Source organism: Pleurodeles waltl, chromosome 7 (assembly GCF_031143425.1).
Source record: "Pleurodeles waltl isolate 20211129_DDA chromosome 7, aPleWal1.hap1.20221129, whole genome shotgun sequence".
Lineage (NCBI taxonomy): Eukaryota > Metazoa > Chordata > Amphibia > Caudata > Salamandridae > Pleurodeles > Pleurodeles waltl.
The window spans coordinates 984,730,388-984,753,640 of record NC_090446.1 but is presented as its reverse complement, the minus strand read 5'-3'; the positions used below and the strand labels follow the sequence as shown (position 1 = coordinate 984,753,640).

At 52.8% G+C, this 23,253-nt stretch overlaps 1 long non-coding RNA gene across 1 annotated transcript in view; it reads right to left on the bottom strand.

The window, feature by feature from the left end:
- The window catches only part of LOC138245841 (uncharacterized), a 51,483-nt gene that overhangs the window by 13,837 nt on the left and 14,393 nt on the right, over positions 1-23,253 (bottom strand). The window contains exon 2 of the long non-coding RNA XR_011194175.1: positions 14,862-14,911. This is a non-coding gene — a long non-coding RNA (uncharacterized lncRNA). The remainder of the gene's footprint in view (positions 1-14,861; positions 14,912-23,253) is intronic.

The following is a 23,253-nucleotide window of genomic DNA, read 5'->3' as shown; positions in this document are numbered from 1 at the left end:
CACTGGCCAACTTTTGATGCTTGACAGGTAGGGGACTGTCCGTGCTGTGGCTCCGTGCCACACTGGCTGCCCTGGTGGCCGGTGCACTCCAGATTCCGGTGACTACAGGCACCACTGGTCCCAGAGATGTTGTGGCAGAGGTGCTAGGTTGGGACCTGGAGAATCGGGCCCTAGGAGACGGACGGGGTGGGGGAGGTGTGGGAAAGAGGTCAAGGTTGGACAGGAAAAGTTTCTTGGAGACACTGGGACGGGTAGCTGGAGGGGGTTTGGGAGTGGAGGAACAGGTTGTGGTTGTAGGAGGTGTTCGTTTGGTGAATTTGGGTGAAGGTGCATGCACTGGAGGCTGTCGTGAGGTGGATGGCTTGTGGGTGGGTGTGTGCCTGCTTTTGTGTACCTTGGGAGGTGGCATCACAGACACACTGGGAGAGGACACAGGGGACGTGTGAATGGTAGTGGGGGTAGTGACTGCACGTGAGTGGGGTGTGGTGGTGGGTGTGCTGGTGATGGCAGTAGTGGCAGTAGATGTAGTGCATGCAGGTGTGAGTGTAGATGAGACTGGGAGGGAGGAGGGAGATGAGGAGGAGGGAGACACAGTGGAGGCAGTGGATGTTGGTGTGTCTGCATGTGTGTGATGCTTGCGTGAGTGCCTGTGGGATATGTGGTGCTTATGTTTGCCAGACATTCCCTTGTGTGTTGAGGTGTGTGCATGCTGGTCTGAAGGTGTGCTTGGGATAGGCTGGGGTACAGGGGATTTGGTCTGGGTGGAGGAAGTTGGAGGGGGGAGGCTAGAGACAGGGACAATGGCTGCCATCAGTGCTGAGGCCAGAGTCTGAAAAGCTCGCTGAAGGGCCGCCTGACCAAAATGAATGCCCTCCAGGAATGCATTTGTTTGTTGCAACTGCCTTTCTACACCCTGGATGGCATTCAAAATGGTAGACTGCCCAACAGTGAGGGACCTGAGGAGGTCAATGGCCTCCTCACTGAGGGCAGCAGGGGTGACTGGGGCAGGGGCTGAGGTGCCTGGGGCGAAGGTGATGCCCACCCTCCTGGGTGAGCGGGCACGGGGCAAAGGCTGAGGGGCTGCTGGGAGGGCGGTGCTGGTAGGGGGGTAGCGGCTGTACCTGTAGATGCGGGGGGCACAGATGTTGCCGCCACCACAAGGGAGCTCCCATCAGAGGACGAGTCCGTGTCGCTGGTGTCAGCTCCTGTCCCCGCCGTGGAGCTGCCCTCGCCCTCCGTCCCACTGGTGAACTCCGAGTCCGTAGTGTCGCCCTCCATGGCCATGTGGGATGCAGCACCCTCGTGCGCCGGTGCCACTGCTCCTCCGCCTGATGATGCTAATGCACACAACAACAGGGAGACCACAAAAAGGGGGGGGGGCAACAGAAGAAAGACATGTTCAGTGCATGCATTACCGCTACTGTTGGCGGACACGACAGACACAGAAGACCCCTGCACTACGCCACGCTCCTGGGCTCCACTGTTCAATGCCTGGGAAATGGCCTACTAGGCTATGGACGACATCTGCACACATGAATGACACAGGGGCATGACTAGGTGTACCTGGCACTCTACAGAGGTGGGGTGGAGTGGGGTGCCACACTGCCTGCCTTACGGAGGGACTTTGCCTACTTAACTCGCCCTTGCCTAGGGAAACCCACAGCCCACCTACCCCACCCAGACCCCTCCACTGCACGCATAATCAGCAGGATGAGAGTGTACTCACCCCCTTGTGGCTGCTGTGATGCCCTCAAGCACCCATCCAACTCAGGGTACGCCACTGCCAGGATCCTGAACATCAGGGGGGTCATGGTGCGACGGGCACCCCTCCCACGTTGGGAGGCCATCCCCAGCTAAGCCTCCGCCGTCTTCTTGCTCCAGTAGCGAATGTCCTCCCATCTTTTCCGGAAGCGGGTGCTCCGTCTGTGGTAGACCCCCAGGGTCCGGACGTCCTTGGCGATGGCACGCCAAATATCTTTTTTCTGGTGGGCGCTGACCTACATGAATTGTACAGGGGAAAGAGAAACTTATTACCAACTGCACCGTCACAGTCATTGGCCCCCATCCCTACCCTTGCCATGTGGCACATGCACTCACCGTCGTTTCATGCACACCACAATCTCCCCCCCCTTCTTACATCCACCCCACTCCACAGGCATAGCCCATACAGCATGCTCCCAGTGTACTTACCTGTTTGTCTGGAGAACCGTAGAGTAGTGTGTACTGGGGGAGGACCCCGTCCACGAGTTCCTCCAACTCCTCCGATCTGAAGGTGGGGCCCTTTCCCCAGACACTCGAGCCATTGTCTCTTCCAGACCGAGGTCACAGCAGCACTTGCAGTGTAGGTCCTCTCCTGTCGAAGATCAGGTATCGAGTGATTGAACAGATAGAAAATGGCAGTCACGTCTGCAGCGGTACGTACCGCCACCGCCGGCGTACATCGTCATTGGCTCCTGGGACCCATAGGGCCCAATGTTAACCAATGCAGCATTGCGCTGCGGTCTTCGACCGCCTACCGCGACGGTGTACAACGCCACCGCAGTTACCTCACATCCCATTGTCCCACTTTAGAGGTCAGGCAGCCGTCATTTCAGGGGCCCACATGGCTTTATTTTTAACTGCGTCACACATAGCTAGGCCTAGACTCAACACACATACAGGCCACTTTTCGGATAATGATTCGTTTTCTGTGTAAGCTGTGGGTACGAACCTCTGAGTTGGTTGACTCTGTGCTCGCTGTTGTCCTTCATAGGCACCGTCCGCTGGGACATGTGAGGAGATGGCGGCATCCTCCGGTGTACAGACCGCTGGTGGACCTGTCGACAATGGAGGAAAGACATGTGATCATCACATACAGGCTTGACCGTGCCTCAATCCAGGAACTGTGTACCCAGCTGGAGCCAGACCTGATGTCAGCTATCTGCCATCCCACAGGAATCCCCCCTCAAGTGCAGGTGCTGTCAGTGCTCCATATCTTTGCAAGTGGGTCATTTCAAACAACAGTGGCCATTGCATCAGGGATGTCCCAGCCTATGTTTTCCAACGTGTTGTCCAGAGTGTTGTCTGCCCTGCTGAAACACATGTGGAGCTACATCATTTTCCCTCAGGTTTAGGATTTGCCTACAGTGAAAGGTGATTTCTATGCCCTGGGACATATCCCCAACATCACAGGTGCCATTGATGGGACCCATGTGGCTTTGTCTCCACCCCGCAGGAGTGAACAGGTGTACAGAAGAGTTATCATTCAATGAATGTACAGATGGTATGTTTGGCAGACCAGTACATCTCCCATGTTAATGCAAAGTTCCCTGGCTCAGTGCGTGACGCCTACATCCTGCGGAATAGCAGCATTCCTTATGTGATGGGTCAACTCCAGAGGCACTGTGTATGGCTATTAGGTGAGCACCTTGAAGCAAGACAGTGGGAATGGTTGTCTGGGTCTGGGGTTATCCCTGCAGGTTAGTGTGTGTCTAACAGTTGTCCCTCGCCATTTGCAGGTGACTCTGGTTACCCCAACCTGTCATGGCTACTGACCCCAGTGAGGAATCCCAGGACAAGGGCAGAGGAACGCTACAATGAGGCCCATGGGCGAAGACGCCGGATAATCGAGCAGACCTTTGGCCTCCTGAAGGCCAGGTTCAGGTGCCTGCATATGACAGGTGGATCCCTATTCTACTCACCAAAGAAGGTGTGCCAGATCATCGTGGCCTGCTGTATGCTTCACAACTTAGCTTTGCGACGACAGGTGCCTTTTCTGAAGGATGGTACAGATGGCAGTGTTGTTGCAGCTGTGGAGCCTGTGGGCAGTGAAGACGAGGAAGCAGAAGAAGAGGACATGGACAACAGGGACTCAGTGATCCTGCAATATTTCCAGTGAGAAACAGGTAAGAATACAAACCTGCCTACTACATGTACTTTAACACTACTACCTCTCTACTGTCTGTCGTTTTCACCCAGTGTATGGTCACTGAGTTGTCACTTTCCCTTACGATTTCACAGATGTAGGTCCCACAGTGTGACATCTGCTTTGATTCCTCATGGACTAGAGCTGTGTGACATTGGTATGTTGACATTACAATTGAAAGAGCTTTTTGCCACAGTAATTGCTAATACACTATTCCGAAATCACAGACTGACTCCAGATTGTTTTGTGCTTCCAGGGTGTTTATTTAAGTGCTCAATATTGGAGGGGGTTGCAAAATGGTGAGGGGTGATGGTGGAGGAATGTCCATGGCAGAGTCCAGTCTATTAGTCTCACAGGTGCATTGCCTAAATGGGCAAAGGAAGTGGAGCTGGGGCAGTTTAAGGATGGACAGGGTGACAAAGTGGGACAGAAGGATGACATTCAGAGTGGTCTCATTTCTTGGAGGGGTCTTGGCATCGTTCTCTGTCTTTGTCCTGGATCTCAGGAACTGTTTGCAGGATGGTTCTCCCTCTGCAACGGGTGGGGTGCTGGTGTGGTGGTCCTGTGGCGGTGCCTCCTGTCCACTAGCATCGGCGGAGGTGGTGGGCAGTTCATCATCCATACTAGTGTCAGGGGCCCCTTGTTGTGCCACAGTGTCCCTCCTGGTGTTGAGTACTTCCTTCAGCACCCCTACGATGGTGCCCATGGTGGAAATGATGGCTCTGAGTTCCTCCCTGAAGCCCAAATACTGTTCCTCCTGCAGGCGCTGGGTCTCCTGAAACTTGGCCAGTACCGTTGCCATCGTCTCCTGGGAGTGGTGGTAGGCTCCCATGATGTTGGAGAGGGCCCCGTGGAGAGTGGGGTCCCTTGGCCTATCCTCCCCGTTGCAGAGCAGCCCTCCCAGTTCCCCTGTGTTGCTGGGCCTCCGTCCCCTGGACCGTGTGCCCACTGCCACTGCCCACAGGTCCCTGTTGTTGTTGGGGTGGTGGGTTAGCCTGCGTTCCCTGTAGTGGTGGACACACTGCTGATCGACGTGTCCTGGGGACAGAGGTATGGGCCCGCTGGGTGGGTGCTGTGTTGGTGTTTCCAGAGGGGGGAAGGTCTGTAGTGGCCTGTGGCTGTGTGATGGGAACCGACTGTCCCAAGGTCCCCGATGGTCTGGGCTGGTCATCTAGATCCATTTGGACAGAGCTGCTGTCATCACTGTGGGCCTCTTCTGTTGGTGGTGTGGACATGTGTGGACCCTCCTGTCCGGTGACGTTGGGTAGGGGTCCTGCAGGGGTATAAAAGGATGTTTGTTACATCTGTGTGTGCCATGGTGTGCAATGGGTGGGTGACTGTGTACCCCAGTACTTGCATTCCTGTGTGGGACCTTGTGTGATGATGGATTAGGGGGGTGTATGGGTTTGTGCAGTGGGCATACTTTGGTGATGGGTGTCCATGCTTTGGTGTTGCATGCAGGGCTTGGTGTTGGGAATTTGCGGTTTGTGATGTTGGGACATTTGTGAGGAGTTGGAGTGATGGGGGTGAGGGTGGAGGTATGTGATGGCATGCAGGTAGGGTGGGGGATGTAATAGTTAAGATTTGACTTAGCAGAGTCCATTCCTCCATCTAGTCCTGCGAGGCCCTCAGGATGCAGAATCGCCAAGACCTGCTCCTCCCATGTTGTTAGTTGTGGGGGAGGAGGTGGGGGTCCGACGCCAGTCCGCTGAACCGCAAGGTGGTGTCTTGAGACAACGGAACGCACCTTCCCCCGTAGGTCGTTCCACCTCTTCCTAATGTCATCACGATTTCTTGGGTGCTGTCCCACTGCGTTGACCCTGTCCACTATTCTTCGCCATAGCTCCATCTTCCTTGCAATGGAGGTCTGCTGCACCTGTGATCCGAATAGCTGTGGCTCTACCCGGACAATTTCCTCCACCATGAACCTGAGCTCATCCTCCGAGAACCTTGGGTCTTTTTGCCGTGCCATGGGGTGGTGTGGGTGATGTGTGGGGTGGTGTGTGTGGTGATAAGTGTGCTGATATGTAGTGGGGTGTTGTGTGAGGTGCGTGGAAGTTACGTGGGTAATGGTGTTGTGTGCCTGTGGATGCTAGTATTTTTAATGGTGGTGTCTCTCTCTGTGCTTCTCTCTCAATTGTGGTAGTAGAAGGGGGTTGTGGGTGATGTGGGTGTGTGTTTTATGTTGTATTGGGTGTGTGGAAGTGGTGTGTGTATGTGTATCAGGTGTGAGTATTTTGAATTGTCCAATGTGGCTGTGTTTTGTATGTGTGTGTGTATTTTGAGCGCCGCGGTATGTACCACCAATGGAATACCGCGGTTGAAAGACCGCCGCGTGGATTCGTGTGTCGTGATAGTGTGGGCGTATTTCTGTTGGCGTGACGGTGGAGGTTTTGTTTTCCCCAGTTAATCACTGACCTTTGGTGTGGGTGTCTGAATTTTGGTGTGGGTGTCTGAATTTTGGCGGATTCCGTGCTGTGGGTCATAATAGCTGTGGCGGATTTCCGTGGGCGCGGCAGTGTGTTGGCGGTCTTCTACGCGGCGGTAAGCGGCTTTTACCACCAATGTTGTAATGAGGGCCTTAGAATTTAAAATCCAACTTCATCAGAAGTTGTGATTTTAAATTATGAGTCCGGAGACACCAAACTCTGTATTTCTGTATTTCCCAATTGAAAGTTACACTTAAAGAATACTTCAATGTAACCCCAATGTTTACCTATGGGAGCAATAGGCCTTGCAGTAGTGAAAAAACTAATTTAGCAGTTTTTCACTACCTGAACATGTTAAATTTAAAAGTACATGCCCAACTTTTTAAATACACTGCACCCTGCCCTTGCGGCTAACCAGGACCTACCTTAGGGGTGACTTATATGTAAGAGAAAAGAAGGTTTGGGCCTGGCAAGTGGTTACAATTGCCAGGTTGAACCAGCAGTTTAAAACTGCACACACAGGCTCTGCAGAGGCAGGTCTGAGACATGTTTGAGGGGCTACTGTTAGGGGGCAGCACAATCAGTGGTACAGGCCCACTAGTGGCATTTAACTTACCGGCCCTGGGCATAAATAGGCCCTCATTATAACATGCCGCCTAAAGCCACAGCGCCGGCCACCAACATACCGTCGCTACCAACCGTCCACCAAAATATGACCGTAGCTGGAATTCTGCCAGAAGGCTGGCAGAATTCCGGCTACGGTCATGGCTGCGAATGGCAGTAAGGTGGCACTGCTGCTAACAGCAGCGCTACGCCAGCAAAACGCTGCTGACCGTATCATGAGCCATGATACGACCTGGCGGCGTTCTGCTGGTGGATGCTGCTGCTGGCAGCAGAGCCGTGTCCAGTCTCCTGTCGGAGGACCCCCTGTAAGCAGGTAAGTCGGGTTCTCCAACAGGGGAGGGGGCTGTTGTGTGTGTGTGGGGGGGGTGGGTGTCTGTGTTTGTGTGCGTGCATGCGGGTGTGAGGCGTGTGTAATGCATGTGTGCATGAATGGGTTGCTTCCTGTTAACACGGCAGCGTTATCAGGCGCTGCGGGACAGTACATACACTGTCTTCAATTGCCTTCCAGGAATCTACGGGGAGATACAGGCAGGGTCTACTGAGACCTCTTTTTCTTGCTGTATGTCCCATACTTGGGGGCATACTATCGGATTTATAAGGTGTTACGCGTAACAATTACCGGTCCCCGATTTGGATGGAACGCGCTTCTATTACTTTTGGACTACTTAAAATTTTTGATATGATTCCATCATTTTTTGGTTTTCAACCTGAACTTCATCAGTGACTCCTTTCTAAAGTTTCTTTTTGAGCCTTGACAAAGTCCGAGAGGACGAAACACGTGTTGGCTGTTTTGTTTCTCATCTAGACGTGTCTCTTTCTGAGGATTCAGACTGTGATTGTAATCTGTATATACTTTTGCATATGTGGACTTAAACATTTTAGAACTACAATTCAACTACCGAACACTAAGGATTAAACAGTTTTACACAAAGTCACCCGATGTTGGACTTATCTGTTTGGAGTGCCCTGGTTGCTCTTTTCCTAGATGAATGGGTGTGAGTGTACGTGTATGTTGTGTCATGTGATTGCGTGTGTGCTAGTAAGTATGTTTGTGAGTGTTGCTGGTTGTGTGTATAAATGTATGCACACGTGGGTGAGTGTGGGTATGCATGTGTGTATGCCTGTGTTTTGCAGTGTGTGTATGTGTGTTTATGTTGGGTGGCAGGAGAGGGAGGGTGGGGGAGTACCTTGGGGAGGGGGAGGAGGAGGGGAGCAGGGGGACCCCTATCAGTGCCAGGGAAAGAATTCCCTGGCACTGATAGTCCCTACCGTCATGGTTTTCGTGGCAGTACAGAAGCCACAGAAACCATGGCGGTGGGCGGGGTCATAATGCCATGGGCGACCTAGTGACGGCCGCTGGGCTGGAGACTACATTCTCCAGTCCGGCAGTCATTACCGCTGCAGCAGTCGGTGTGTTAAATTGGCGGTTTGGCTTTGGCCAAACCGCCAATGTCATAATTGTGGCGATACTACCGCCACTATTACACCGACCGCCGGGGTCGTAATGACCCCCATAGTGTCCTTTACTAGGAGCTTACAAGTATATTAAATACGCCAATTGAGGAAAAGCCCTCACTCCTGGGAGTAAGTTGCTCCCCTCCCCCACAGACAGCAGCCCAAGGCCTCCTCTCAGACCCTGGTCCAAATCATCCTCCACATCCAGCTCTTCCTCAGCCTTATTCTCCTCTGAGATTTCATCCAATACAATATGAGCTTCTGAACAGGTTCTCAGTGCCTTCTGCAGCTCTACCTTCTTGATGCTGCTCTTCACAGGGAGCACAAAATCCTTACAGACATCTTTGAACTGGGCCACAGTGTAACTCTCAGTTTGGCCAGCCCAAACTATATTTTTGTAGGTGCACATGTAGAACCTTCAAACACAAACAGGATTTAGAGTAAAATGCAAAAATGCCAATCAGGGAGAATTGAAAAATTAAAAATGCCAGTTGAAAAAGGTAGGAAAAATGCCAATGAGGATCAGAGATAATTGATTCGAATTGGTTTAGATAAGAGTAGTAGTGTACACTAAATTACTGTAAGGCACTGCACGAACACCAGTCCTATCCTCACCGCTGATCATCAGTGTTAGAAATTGGTTTCAAAGTAGGGACCACAATCCTAGTCAGAATAAGTCAGATACACACCCTAAATTAACCTTAGCCCTCTGTAGCTTGGCACAGAGCAGTCAGGCTTACTTGAAGAGGCAATGTGTTACGTATTATGTAACACTTAATTACAGTAACACAGTTAAGAAAAATAGACAATATTTATCTGAGTAAAACAAGCCCAAAACAACAAAAAACAAATGTACTTCTTAAGTTAGGAGAATGGGTTAAGACATATGCAATACACAGTGCTTAGTGATAGGGGTGTTTAAAAATCGTCCATGCATAAACTTACTACAATCCCCCAAGACCGGGTTTCACTAGTAAGATCCCTGGAGTAAAATGTTAGACTGTGCGAGTGTGAGGGGTCAGAAGGCCAGGACCCCCTGGCTTTAGCGTAAAAAGATCTTTAGGAGGGCCCATTGGGACCAGACCACCTTACAATTTCACCTGCTTATGAGCGAGAGCCTAAATTTTACAGTGCCTTCTCTGCATGAGGTGAACATGAACTGCTACTGCTGATGGCTTTGCCGCAGAGCTTCGGACCGGTGCTCTCCTTCCTCTGGACTGTGCGGCAGCCTTTCGTCAGAGTGTAAGACGGGGCACGCAGTTGCTCCAGCAATTCCTTAAAGTCGGAAAGTGCGGGTGGAAGGTGATGTGCTGTTGTTGGAAATGGCCGTTCTGCAAGGATTATCCCCAAACTTTTTGCCTTTCTCCTCCTATTTTTCTGGCCCTCTTTATTTCTGCTCTAAGAATCTGAGCACTTTATCACTGCTGATTAGTGCTTGAATGCATGTATTCTCCTTTCTTAATTTGGTATGATTGGTTAACACCTGTTTAGCTTATTTAATTTACCTGTAAGTCTCTTGTAGAGTGGTATACCGTATACCCAGGGCCTGTAAATTAAATGCTACTAGTGGGCCTGCAGCACAACTCGCGCGGCCCACAGAAGTAGCCTTTCAAATCTGACTCAGGCCTGCCACTGCAGGGCCTGCATGCGCAATTTACTGACACAGGGACCTGGCATTAAATTTACTTGCCAGGCCTGGAAATTCCCTTCTACTACATGTAAGTCACCTCTAAGGTAGGCCCTAACTAGCCCTATGGGCAGGAAGCTCTGTAGGTAAGAGGTAGAACATGTGCCTGGTTGTATGACATGTCCTAGTAGTGAAAAACAGCCTATTTAGTTCCTCACTACTGTCAGTGCTGCCTCTCTAATAGGAGTGCATTGGAAATGCCCTTTCATATGTCTAAGTGGTATCTTCTGATCTATGACGGGTGACATGGGTATGTTTGGTATGGTTGGAATGGTAGTGAGAAATGCTGCTTACTGGTGTAGGTGGATTTTTTTATTCCCATTATAGAAATGCCGTTTTTAGAAAGTGAGCATTTCTCTGTACTTATGACTCTGGTGTTTTGCAGCTTGACTCCAATCCACGTCTGGGGCAGAGTGACAGCTGGGCTTTGTGCATACTTTTCAGACAGCCTGTACACAGGGTGGAGGTGTAACAAGAGTACATCCGCATATGAGTGGTCTTCCTGGGCTGGGTGACGTAGATGCGGGACACTCATGCATCTGTAAAGGCTGTAAAGGCACGCAAAGGGCTTCATTACCCCCTTCTGATGTCTGGAGCCAGTGCAGGAGATAAAAGGGGACATTCCTGGAAAGGGTTAATCCTGGTTAGATCCCTCTTGTCCCATTTTGTGGAAGCTGCACAAAATGAGTATAACTACAGGGGGCTGTTCCCCACATTTTGAGAAACTGACAGACAGGGACTAGACACTAGATGCTGGAAGGACTCGCCAGGAACCGCCTTGGGGACTGCTCTGCTGTTGTGCTGACCTGTTAACTGTTAGAACACTGAGAGGGGCTGCCACTGCTTCTAAAACCCTTGTTCTAGCCTGCTTGCTTGGGCCCTGCAAACTGATGTCCCCATAGCTATCTCCAGGGGCTTGGTGGTGCCACCCCTTGTCTACCCCTGCATTCTGTCGCTTTGGTGCGGTTTTCTTCAGCTGGGCACCAGGGGAGTGCCCCTTGCCCTTGTGGAGCGCATGAGTAGAGCTTATAAGCACCAGCGTGTAATGAGCACCTTCTATTAACACAGCATGTACAGTACACTTTTCTTTAATTATTGCCCCTACAAGCGCCCCCATGTCACCCTGTTTGAGTCCTGCTTTTTTGCGGCGTGGAGAGGTCACAAGGAGCCGTCAGCAGCACCGGACGAGCACGGACGTGGCGCACGCTCTCTGGTACCCCTGGGGCACAAGCGAGCACTTATTTTTGTGTGGAGTCACCACCGTGGCCCGAGCCGCACAACAAAGACTGCAGGAGCTGAGGAGAAGCAGAGAGTCCTGCTGGTCAGACAAGTCAGGAGTCCTCCTGGCCCCTGAGAGGCCTCTAAGACCAGGCTCCAAGTGAGGCCGGGTCCCGAGCTAGGAGGCTCGCCCAGTCTGGCCGCATTCTTGGGATTGGAGATGCTCGGTCTCCAAGGATGCGGAAAGTTGCGCGCATCCCTGTACCTTGTCTGACAGGGGGGAAGCCTCGACGGAGGCCTCGCCCCGCTGAGGGTTGCTTGTTGGAGGCGCCCTCCATGTGAGAAGTGGGGTCATCTCCTGCCTAGGAGGGCTGCCTTCCTTTCAGTCCCCTCCTCCCCCCAGTGGAAGTACCAGCGGCCACGGGGGCCCTGTTTACTGAGGGTAAGCCTCTCTTTCTATCTGTGTGGTGGCAATACTGTATGGCTGGCAGGATGGGGAGGAAACCTCTATGGAGGTCCCGTCCCTGCCAAGCCTCTTTATCATACTTACGGTCATAGGAGCGCAAGAGCTCCTGTGGTGGACTGTGCTCCACCATATAACCTATACGGGTAGCCCAGGAGTGTTGACCCTATACGCAGGGGAGCCAGATATTTTTTGTGACAGCATACTGTCTATTTATGCTTTCCAAAGTGGATGCAGGTCCTGCTTCCTGCAGACAGGGGCACAGAATACTGCCTTAGGGGCCTCATGCTAAGCGCAATAATGTCTCTTCTATGATGGTTGTATCCTGACAGGGGCCATATGGAAATGTTTCTTGCTGGCATTCATGATACTGTTTTATATGACTTATGCTCTTCGGAAATGTTCCTCATCTATGTGCAATCCTGTTGATGTCTTGGCATTCTGGGTAATGTGTTTATTATGATATGTGCATTTCTGGTGATACTGATGACCCAACCACTGCTTGTGTTGCAGAGTTCCATCAACCTAGGTCTTTACATGACTACTGCTTGTGTAGCAGGGTATTACTGATACATGTGGTGTTTGGTCTGATGTTGTTTTGTACAATACAATTTACTTTTTTATAACTGCTTGTGGCGCTTCATTTGTGGTGTATTTATTGTGTCACTAGTGTTGTGTGTGTTATGCAGATGCTTTACACATTGTCTCTGGGATAAGCCTGACTGCTCGTGCCAAGCTACCAAGGGGGTAAGCAGGGGTTATCTTGGGTATGTAGCTCCCTTACCCTGACTAGAGTGCTGGTCCCTGAGTGACTGAGGTGCCTAACTCAGCGAACCAGGAACCCCCTCTCTAACAGCTGTTGTCACTCGGGACTCTGCTGCGCTCGGCAACTGAAGAGCAAAGTAATTTGATGCTAAGTACACGGCGAGCTGATTCCATCACACGAGCAGGTAGCACTGAGTTTACCAACAATGGTGATCTTGATCCTCACAAGGGAGGGCGCTGATTCTTTCAGGACGGACCTCAGATGTAATGCAGGGAAGGCATGGCGAAGTCTTTGCTGGCCCTGAGACTTTGAGAACAAGGGACAAGCCAACAAGCCTTTGGAGAACTTTAGTTGCAAGGATGTGCAGAGCGAGTTCAGTCCCTCTCACTCCAGGCCAGAAGCAGCAGGCCAACACAGCAAAGCAAGTAGCAAAGTGGCAGTCCCTCCTACAGCACAGCACACAGTAAGCAGTAGGCCAACACAGCAATGCAGTTGTAGAGTGACAGTCCTTCCTGGCAGCACAGCAGTCCAACTTCCCGGCAGAATGTCCTTGGTTCCAGTAGAGTTCTGATTTGGTGGGGGCTGGGGTCCAGTACTTATACCTAAATGTGCCTTTGAAATAAGGGAAATTTCAAAGAGGCCTTTAAAGATCACAAGGACCCTGCCCTTCCTTCCCTGGCTCTAGAAACTCAACACTCAACAGGGGGGTATGCAGCCCTTTGTGTGGGGAGAGGCACAGCCCACTTCAGATGTGTCAGATCCACTCAGCCATCTAGCCCAGGAAGACCAATCAGCCTCATGGTGGGCCATCAGGATGCAAATGCCACACCCAGGCCTCTTTTGTGTGTGACTGTCTAGAGGGAATGCCCTGTCATCTGTCATCCAGCCCAGATGTGTATTCATAGACAGGCAGAGGCGCAGAATGGTTACAGTAGGAAAATGCCAACTTTCCAAAAGTGGCATTTTCTGATTTACAATTTAAAATCCGACTTCACCATCAGTTGTGATTTTAAATTCTGAGTCCAGGGACACTAAACTCTGTATTTCTATATTTCCCAATTGAAAGTTATACTTAAAGGATGCTTCAAGGTAACCCCAATGTTAAACTATGGGAGAGAAAGGTCTTGCATTAGAGAAAAACGCATTTAGCAGTTTTTCACTACCTGGACATGTTAAACTTAAAAATAAGTGTCCAATGTTTTTAAATACATTGCACACTGCCCTTGGGGCTAACAATGGCCTATCTTAGGGGTAACTTATACGTAATAAAAAAGAAGGCTTGGGCCTGGCACGCAGTTACACTTGCCAGGTCAAACTATCAGTTCAAAACTGCACACACAGGCTCTGCAGGGACGGGCCTGAGATATGTTTGAGGGGCTACTGTAGTGGGTAGCACAATCAGTGCTGCAGAACCACTAGTAGCATTTAACTTACAGGCCCTGGGCATATACAGTGAACTTTACTAGGGGTTTACAAGTATTTTAAATATTCCAATTGTGGTTAAGTCAATGTTCACATGTTTGGAGTAAGAGCACCTGCACTTCAGCACTGGTCAGCAGTGGTAAAGTGTCCAGAATCCTAAAACCAGTAAAAATGAAGTTAGCAAAACAAGTCGTCAGAGGGCAAAAAGTTAGAGGAAAGAACCCCAAGGATGCCAGGTCTAACAGGCACAGACACACACTGGAAGCAGGCTTTGGTGAATCCAAATGTAGAAGGTTTAATGATCAGACAGCACAACAACAGACTCCCACCAGCGGCTCAAAGCTTCAGTCAGCAACTGACTAGCTTAGAACCTGGCAAGGGAATTCACAATGGCACATTCTAAATTCTAACTCCCAGCCAGACTCCACCCCTAGCTGCCATAACAAAACCAATGTAAACCAAACATAACATAACCATCCGCTGAATTCTCAGCTCTCTTTGTGTGCCCTGAAGAGCTATTTGCTAAAGACATGAGCAATTGCCTTTGATAGGCAGACCATATGCATGATTTGATGCTTAGAGGGCTCTGTAGCCGCACATAGATTTAGTGGTCTGTTACCTCCCCCAGTTCATAATGGTTACTGATTGTGACCACTTCACATGAGTGCAGTTCCACCAGGCTCCGATTCTAACTCCATGTCCATTCATGTTTACACTCCCTATTTGGAAAGGAGACTGTTGATTGTGTAATCAATGCTGTTCTTCCTGCTTACTCCTGTCCAAGATCTCCTGTACTCTACCACAAGTTAATTGGACAATTCAATTCCCTGATTATTTTTTTTGGTTTGCTAAACATGTTTTAGCTGTTCCAAAACGTTGCTGTGTGTACATACCTTTCAGGACACAGGATTCCATCAAGTCGGTACCCAGAATGCCCGTCCACCTGGTGAAAACATTCCATGTAACACTGTTATCTATTATGACACCCATGCATTCTACTATTACATTCTACTCCATACATTTACAACCATCCTAAGTAAACATATATAGCATAATCTCCATTTTCCCAACACTAAAAAAAAATTATAATAATATATGAAAGATATGACTAACAAAGAGAACAAAAGCAACATGTTATAAGAAAATACAAAAACACATTATATGACGTAATCCCTGAACCTGATAGGAATGGTCTGTGCGCTTACATTTCTATTAGCATCTCCTCCTCTACCATTATTATTCATAGGTGTATCACATTCCCTATGAATTACAACTCCTTCACTGTGTCCTGTTTCTTCTCTCCATTGCACTTGCGCACCACAAACAACATCCTTCAAAACATCCAGATAAAACCAATTGCTCTTAATACTATCAGTATCACATTCCAAACTGTCTTTGAGATTATTTCTAATAATATCACTGTGTTCCTTATTTAGGAACAATTACATTTTAATTTCACCAACCTTTATTTTCCAAAAGGACTGCTCCTATGGAAACTCTTTTCACCTTAGTAGGTTTGGAGAACTTAGATTCACCTCCTACAACTTTCATTGGCTTGTTTAACCAGTACTCCAGGTATGACATTCTTCTCCTTAAAAAGCTTTACCTTGTCAAAATTCATTTTAACCATTTTGGGTTCGCTCCTTACCTTCTCACGTACTTTCAAATTCAAATCACCACCAACAATCCCACACATATCACACAGCCACCTAGAATTGATGCTTGAAAAAGGCTTCCTCTCTCTTAGCAAAACAAATGGAGCTACTCATGTGGTACTATGCAGCGTGAAATTATAGGTTCACACTTAAAAAATTATGACATTGGGTTTGCTTGCAACAGCTGTTTGCACTCCCTCTTTTAACATATGATTCGCCTTGTCAACAAGTCCATTTGAGGATGGACTATATATGGGAACTCTAACGCGTTTTACTGTTACATCATATTTTTTGAAAAATACAGACATCTCTTCAGACACAAAGGGGGTCATTCCAACCCTGGCGGTCGGTGTTAAAGCGGCGGCTAACCCGCCAACAGGCTGGCGGTTAAAAAAATGGAATTCTGACCCTGGCGGAAACCACCAACAGAGACCGCCACTTTAACACTCCGACCGCCACGGCGGGACCAACAAACAGCGCGGCGGTCACCGCCAACAGACAGGTGGGAGTCAATGTACCGCCCACCCTATCACAACCCACCAATCCGCCACCTTTTCCGGGGCGGTAGCCCCGCCGATAAAAACACGGGGGAAACAGACATTTAAAACGGAAAACGCTCACCTCCATACACCCCACGAGGAATCTGGACAGCATGGAACCCGAACTACACATCCTACCAGCTATTGTATTCCTGCTCCTCTACCAGGAGCACGAACGCCGGCGCAGAAGACTACGGTGAGTACTGACCTACAACACAGGGGAGGGGGAGGCGAAAATATTACGGGAACACATACGCTACACACCCACCGCCACCCTCACCCACTACAACACACACATCAATGCATAGCAATACATCACTGTTACAACCCCCAAATCCCCCGGAAGAATGCAAAGACAAAATGAAATGATCATAAACAGTCGAATATATTGTATTATCGGCATATAAAAATATCACACATTTAAAACTAATATATACATAAATATTAAAAGTCCGATAATTTTAGCAGTCACTGTCCGTGGACCACTGGGCCCAAATCACATGGGCAAGGCCCACACAGGATACCTGACACCAACGGAGAGAACACTGCAGGGGCATCAGATAGAAAAACTACAGGCACCCCAGGGGGAAGGGAAGGGGGGGCACCTCAGCCACATGAGTACACGATGCCAGATCCACGAGGGGCCTCCATGGCCACTGTCCCATCCTGGGGAGAGCAAAGCCACAGTCTCTCAAGTCCATACAGTGGGTGGTTTGCCCACTGTACCATTCTGGGGAGTGCAAAGCCACAGTCTCTCAAGTCCATACAGTGGGTGGCTTGCCCACTGTACCATCCTGGGGAGTGCAAAGCCACAGTCTCTCAAGTCCATACACTGGGTGGCTTGCCCACTGTACCATCCTGGGGAGTGCAAAGCCACAGTCTCTCAAGTCCATACAGTGGGTGGCTTGCCCACTGTACCATCCTGGGGAGTGCAAAGCCACAGTCTCTCAAGTCTCTACAGTGGGTGATTTGCCCACTGTTACATCCTGGGGAGTGCAAAGCCACAGTCTCTCAAGTGGATGACAGTGTCCACTGGTTCTGGAGGGGGACTGGTGCCCAGAGTGCTTCGTGCAGCCCTGCCCGACACAGATGCGGCACTGCCCCTTCCGCCAATGGGCCAGCGGTGCTTGAGATGAAGGGCCCAGCGGAGCGGTGCTTGAGATGAAGGGCACAGTGCAGCGGTGCTTGAGATGAAGGGCCCAGCGGAGCGGTGCTTGAGATGAAGGGCACAGTGCAGCGGTGCTTGAGATGAAGGGCCCAGCAGAGCGGTGCTTGAGATGAAGGGCCCAGTTCAGCGGTGCTTGAGACGGCGGTGCCCAGCGCAGCGGTGCTTGAGATGAAGGGCCCAGCGGAGCGGTGCTTGCGACGGCGGTGCCCAGCGGAGCGGTGCTTGAGATGAAGGGCCCAGTGCAGCGGTGCTTGAGATGAAGGGCCCAGTGCAGCGGTGCCTGAGATGAAGGGCCCAGCGGAGCGGTGCTTGAGATGAAGGGCCCAGCGGAGCGGTGCTTGAGATGAAGGGCCCAGCGGAGCGGTGCCTGAGATGAAGGGCCCAGCGGAGCGGTGCTTGAGATGAAGGGCCCAGCGGAGCGGTGCTTGAGATGAAGGGCCCAGCGGAGCGGTGCTTGAGATGAAGGGCCCAGCGGAGCGGTGCTTGAGATGAAGGGCCCAGCGGAGCGGTGCTTGAGATGAAGGGCCCAGCGGAACGGTGCTTGAGATGAAGGGCCCAGCGGAGCGGTGCTTGAGATGAAGGGCCCAGTGCAGCGGTGCTTGAGATGAAGGGCCCAGTTCAGCGGTGCTTGAGACGGCGGTGCCCAGCGGAGCGGTGCTTGAGACGGCGGTGCCCAGCGCAGCGGTGCTTGAGATGAAGGGCCCAGCGGAGCGGTGCTTGAGATGAGGTGCCCAGCGGAGCGGTGCTTGAGACAGCGGTGCCCAGCGGAGCGGTGCTTGAGATGAAGGGCCCAGCGGAGCGGTGCTTGAGATGAAGGGCCCAGCGGAGCGGTGCTTGAGATGAAGGGCCCAGCGGAGCGGTGCTTGAGATGAAGGGCCCAGTGCAGCGGTGCTTGAGATGAAGGGCCCAGTTCAGCGGTGCTTGAGACGGCGGTGCCCAGCGGAGCGGTGCTTGAGACGGCGGTGCCCAGCGCAGCGGTGCTTGAGATGAAGGGCCCAGCGCAGCGGTGCTTGAGATGAAGGGCCCAGCGGAGCGGTGCTTGAGACGGCGGTGCCCAGCGGAGCGGTGCTTGAGATGAAGGGCCCAGCGGAGCGGTGCTTGAGATGAAGGGCCCAGCGGAGCGGTGCTTGAGATGAAGGGCCCAGTGCAGCGGTGTTTGAGATGAAGGACCCAGTTCAGCGGTGCTTGAGACGGCGGTGCCCAGCGGAGCGGTGCTTGAGATGAAGGGCCCAGCGCAGCGGTGCTTCAGATGAAGGGCCCAGCGCAGCGGTGCTTGAGATGAAGGGCCCAGCGGAGCGGTGCTTGAGACGGTGGTGCCCAGCGGAGCGGTGCTTGAGATGAAGGGCCCAGCGGAGCGGTGCTTGAGATGAAGGGCCCAGCGGAGCGGTGCTTGAAACAGCGGTGTCCAGCGGAGCGGTGCTTGAGATGAAGGGCCCAGTGCAGCGGTGCTTGAGATGAAGGGCCCAGCGGAGCAGTGCTTGAGATGAAGGGCCCAGCGGAGCGGTGCTTGAGATGAAGGGCCCAGCGGAGCGGTGCTTGAGACGGCGGTGTCCAGCGGAGCGGTGCTTGAGACGGCGGTGTCCAGCGGAGCGGTGCTTGAGATGAAGGGCCCAGCGGAGCGGTGCTTGAGACGGCGGTGCCCAGCAGAGCGGTGCTTGAGATGAAGGGCCCAGCGGAGCGGTGCTTGAGATGAAGGGCCCAGTGTAGCGGTGCTTGAGATGAAGGGCCCAGTTCAGCGGTGCTTGAGACGGCGGTGCCCAGCAGAGCGGTGCTTGAGATGAAGGGCCCAGTTCAGCGGTGCTTGAGACGGCGGTGCCCTGTTCAGCGGTGCTTGAGACGGCGGTGCCCTGTTCAGCGGTCCTTGCCCTGTTCAGCGGTGCTTGCCTTGGCGGTCCTTGCCCTGTTCAGCGGTGCTTGCCATGTTCAGCTGTGCTTGCCCTGTTCAGCGGTCCTTGCCCTGTTCAGCGGTGCTTGCCCTGTTCAGCGGTGCTTGCCCTGTTCAGCGGTGCTTGCCCTGTTCAGCGGTGCTTGCCTTGGCGCTCCTTCATTGCCCAGCTGGGCTGTGGCTGGCGCTCCTTCATTGCCCAGCTGGGCTGTGGCTGGCTGGGCCCTCCTGGGCAGCGGGGCTGTGGCTGGCGGGGCCCTCCTGGGCAGCTGGGCTGTGGCTGGCGTGGCCCTCCTGGGCAGCTGGGCTGTGGCTGGCGGGGCCCTCCTGCACACCTGGGATGGGGCTGGTGGGGCCCTCCTGGGCAGCTGGCCTGCTGCCGGACTTGTCGGGCGTGCGGCCCTTCCCACCCTTCCCTGGTCACTTCTAGACGGAGCCAGGGTAGGGATTTTGGTCCCTGGGGTCCGTGGCCTCTCGCGCCGGGCACTGCTAATTTTTGGGTGCTTTTCCAGGGGTGGGCTGGCCGTGCCTTGGCTCCTAGCAGGAGTAGTTGCCCTTGAGGGTGGGGGACTCCACAGTCCTTGGACAACAGTCCTGATAGGTCCTGGTTTGGTGGTGGCTGAGGTGCTGATTGCAGTCTTATGAGATGGACGGGGTGGGGGGGTTGTAGGAAAGAGGTCAAGTTTGGAAAAGAAAAGCAATTTGGAAAGAGAGGTGTAGTGGGTATGGGAGTGGAGGAAGAGGATGTGGTTGTAGGAGTGTGAAGTCTGGTGTCTTTGGGTGCAGGTGCTTGGGCTGGAGGCTGTCGTGAGGTGGATGGCTGTTGGGTGGGTGGCTGCTTGCGTTTGTGTGGTTTGGAAGAGGGGGTGACAGACACACTGGGAGAAGACACAGGGGACGTGTAAATGGTAGTGGGGGTGGTGACTGCACGTGTGCGGAGTGTTCGGGTGGGTGTGCTGGTGATGGACGTAGTGGCTGAAGATGTTGTGCATGCAAGTGTGAGTGGAGACGTCACAGGGAGGGAGGAGGGAGACGAGGAGGAGGGGGACACAGTGGAGGCAGTGGCTGTTGGTGTGTCTACATGTGGATGTTGCTTGTGTGAATGCTTGTGTGATGTGTGGTGCTTATGTCTGGATGAGCTTCCCTTGGGTGTTGAGGTGTGTGCAGGCTGGTCTGTAGGTGTGTCTGGGATAGGCAGAGGTACTGGGGATTGGGGCTGGGTGGAGGAAGTTGGAGTGGGGAGGCTAGAGACAGGGACAATTGCTGCCGTCAGTGCTGAGGCCAGAGCGTTGAACGATCGCTGATGGGCAGCCTGACCCGAATGAATGCCCTCCAGGTATGCATTAATCCGGTGCCCCTCCCTTTCTACACCCTGGATGGCATTCAAAAGGGTAGACTGCCCAACAATGATGGTCCTCAGGAGGTCAATGACCTCCTCACTGAGGGCAGCAGGGTTGACAGGGGCAGGGCCTGAGGTGCCTGGGGCGAAGGAGATGCCCACCTTCCCGGGTGAGCGGGCACGGGGCAAACGCTGAGGGGCTGCTGGGAGGGCAGTGCTGGTGCGCTGGGTGGCGGCTGTACCTGTTGTTGCGGGGGGCACGGATGTTGCCGCCACCACAAGGGAGCTCCCTTCAGAGGACGAGTCGCTGCCACTGACATCAGCACGAGTCCCCGCGTTGGAGCTCCCCTCGCCCTCCGTCCCACTGGTGTACTCAGATTCAGTTGCATGGCCCTCCAGGGCCAAGTGGGATGCAGCTCCCTCGTGCTCCGATGCCACTTCTCCTCCGCCTGATGATGCTGATGCACACATGAACAGGAAGACCACAAAAAAGGCGGGGGGGGGAGAAAGAAAGGCATGTTGAGTGCATGGATTACCGCTACCGTTGGCGGACAAGACAGACACAGAAGCCCCCTGCACTACGCCGCGCACTTGGGGTCCACTACTCAATCAGTGGGACATGGCCTACAAGCCTATGGACGGCAACTACACACATAGATAACACAGGGCCATGGATACCTGAACTTGGCACCCTACAGAGGTGGGGGGCGGGGGCACAGGGCCATGCCTTACGGAGGGGCCTAGTCTACAGAAATCGCCCTGGCCTAGGGAGACCCACAGCCCTCCTCCCCCACCCAGACACCTCCACTGCGCGCAAAGTCACCAGAATGAGAGTGTACTCACCCCCTTGTGTCTGCTGTGATGTCCTCACGCGCCCATCCAAATCGGGGTAGGCCACCGCCAGGATCCGGGACATCAGGGGGGTTAATTGACGACTGGCACCCCTCCTACGTTGGGAGGCCATCCCAAGCAGAGCCTACGCCGTCTTCCTGCTCCCGCGGCGGATGTCCTCCCACCTCTTCCGGCAGTGGGTGCCCCGTCTGTTGTGGACCCCCAGGGTCCGGATGTCCTTGGCGATGGCACGCCAAATCGCGATTTTCTGGTGGGCGCTGACCTATGTGACATGTACAGGGAGAGAAAAATTGTCATCACCTTCTGCATGCTCGAAGTGAGTGGCCCCCCATCCCCACCCTTGCCATGTGGCACATGCTCTCATCTGTCGTCTGATGCATGCCTCAATCGCTCCCCTCCCCACCATCTTTCATCCACCCGACTCAACCCAGGCATTGCCCACAAAGCATGCTCCCAGTGTACTTACCTGTTGGTCTGGAGGACCGTAGAGTAGCGCATACTGGGGGAGGACCCCATCCACGAGTTTCTCCAATTCTTCTGAAGTGAAGGCAGGGGCCCTTTCCCCAGTCGCAGCAGCCATTGTCTCTTCCAGACCGAGGTCACAGCAGCACTTGCAGTGTAGGTCCTCTCCTGTGGAAGATCAGGTATCGAGTGATTAAGTAGATAGAAAATGGCGGTCACGCCCGCGGCGGTGCGTACCGCGACCGCCGGCGCACATCGTCATTGGCTCCTGAAACCCATAGGGTTCAATGTTAACCAATGCGGCTTTGCGCCGCGGTCTTCGACCGCCTACCGCCACGATGTGCCACGCCAGCGCATTGACCTCACATCCCATTGTCACACTTCACAGGTCAGACAGACGCCATTTCAAGGGCCCACATGGCTTAATTTCTACTGCGTCACACATACCTAGGTCTTTCCTCAACACTCATACAAACCATTCAATGCATAGTGAATCGTGTTGTGTGCAAGCTGTGGGAACGTACCTGTGGGTTGATTGACTCTGTGCTCGCTGTTGTCCTTCCTAGGCACCGTCCGCTGGGCAATGCGAGGAGATGGAGGAATCTTCCCGTGTACAGACGGCTGGTGGACCTGTCGACAATGGAGGAACGACATGTCATTCTGACATACAGGCTTGACCGAGCCACTATACATGAACTGTGTGCCCAGCTGGATGCAGACCTGATGTCACCCATCCGCCAACCCACAGGGATCCCCCCTCTAGTGCAGGTGCTGTCAGTACTCCATTTCTTAGCAAGTGGGTCATTTCAAACAATAGTGGCCATATCATCAGGGATGTCTCAACCTATGTTTTCCAAGGTGTTGTCCAGAGTGTTGTCTGCCCTGCTCAAACACATGCGGAGCTACATCGTTTTCCCTGAGGTGGGGGATTTGCCTACAGTGAAGGGTGATTTCTATGCCCTTGGACATATCCCCAACATCATAGGTGCCATTGATGGGACACATCTGGCTTTGGTACCCCCCCAGCAGGAGTGAACAGGCGTACAGGAACAGGAAAAGTTATCATTCGATGAATGTACAGATGGTCTGTTTGGCAGACCAGTACATCTCCCATGTTAATGCCAAGTTCCCTGGCTCAGTGCATGACGCCTACATCCTGCGGAATAGCAGCATCCCGTATGTGATGGGTCAACTCCAGAGGCACCGGGTGTGGCTATTAGGGGACTCTGGTTACCCCAACCTGTCCTGGCTACTGACCCTAGTGAGGAATCCCAGGACCAGGGCAGAGGAACGCTACAATGAGGCCCATGGGCGGACTAGGAGGGTGATCGAACGCACCTTTGGCCTCCTGAAGGCCAGGTTCAGGTGCCTCCATATGACAGGTG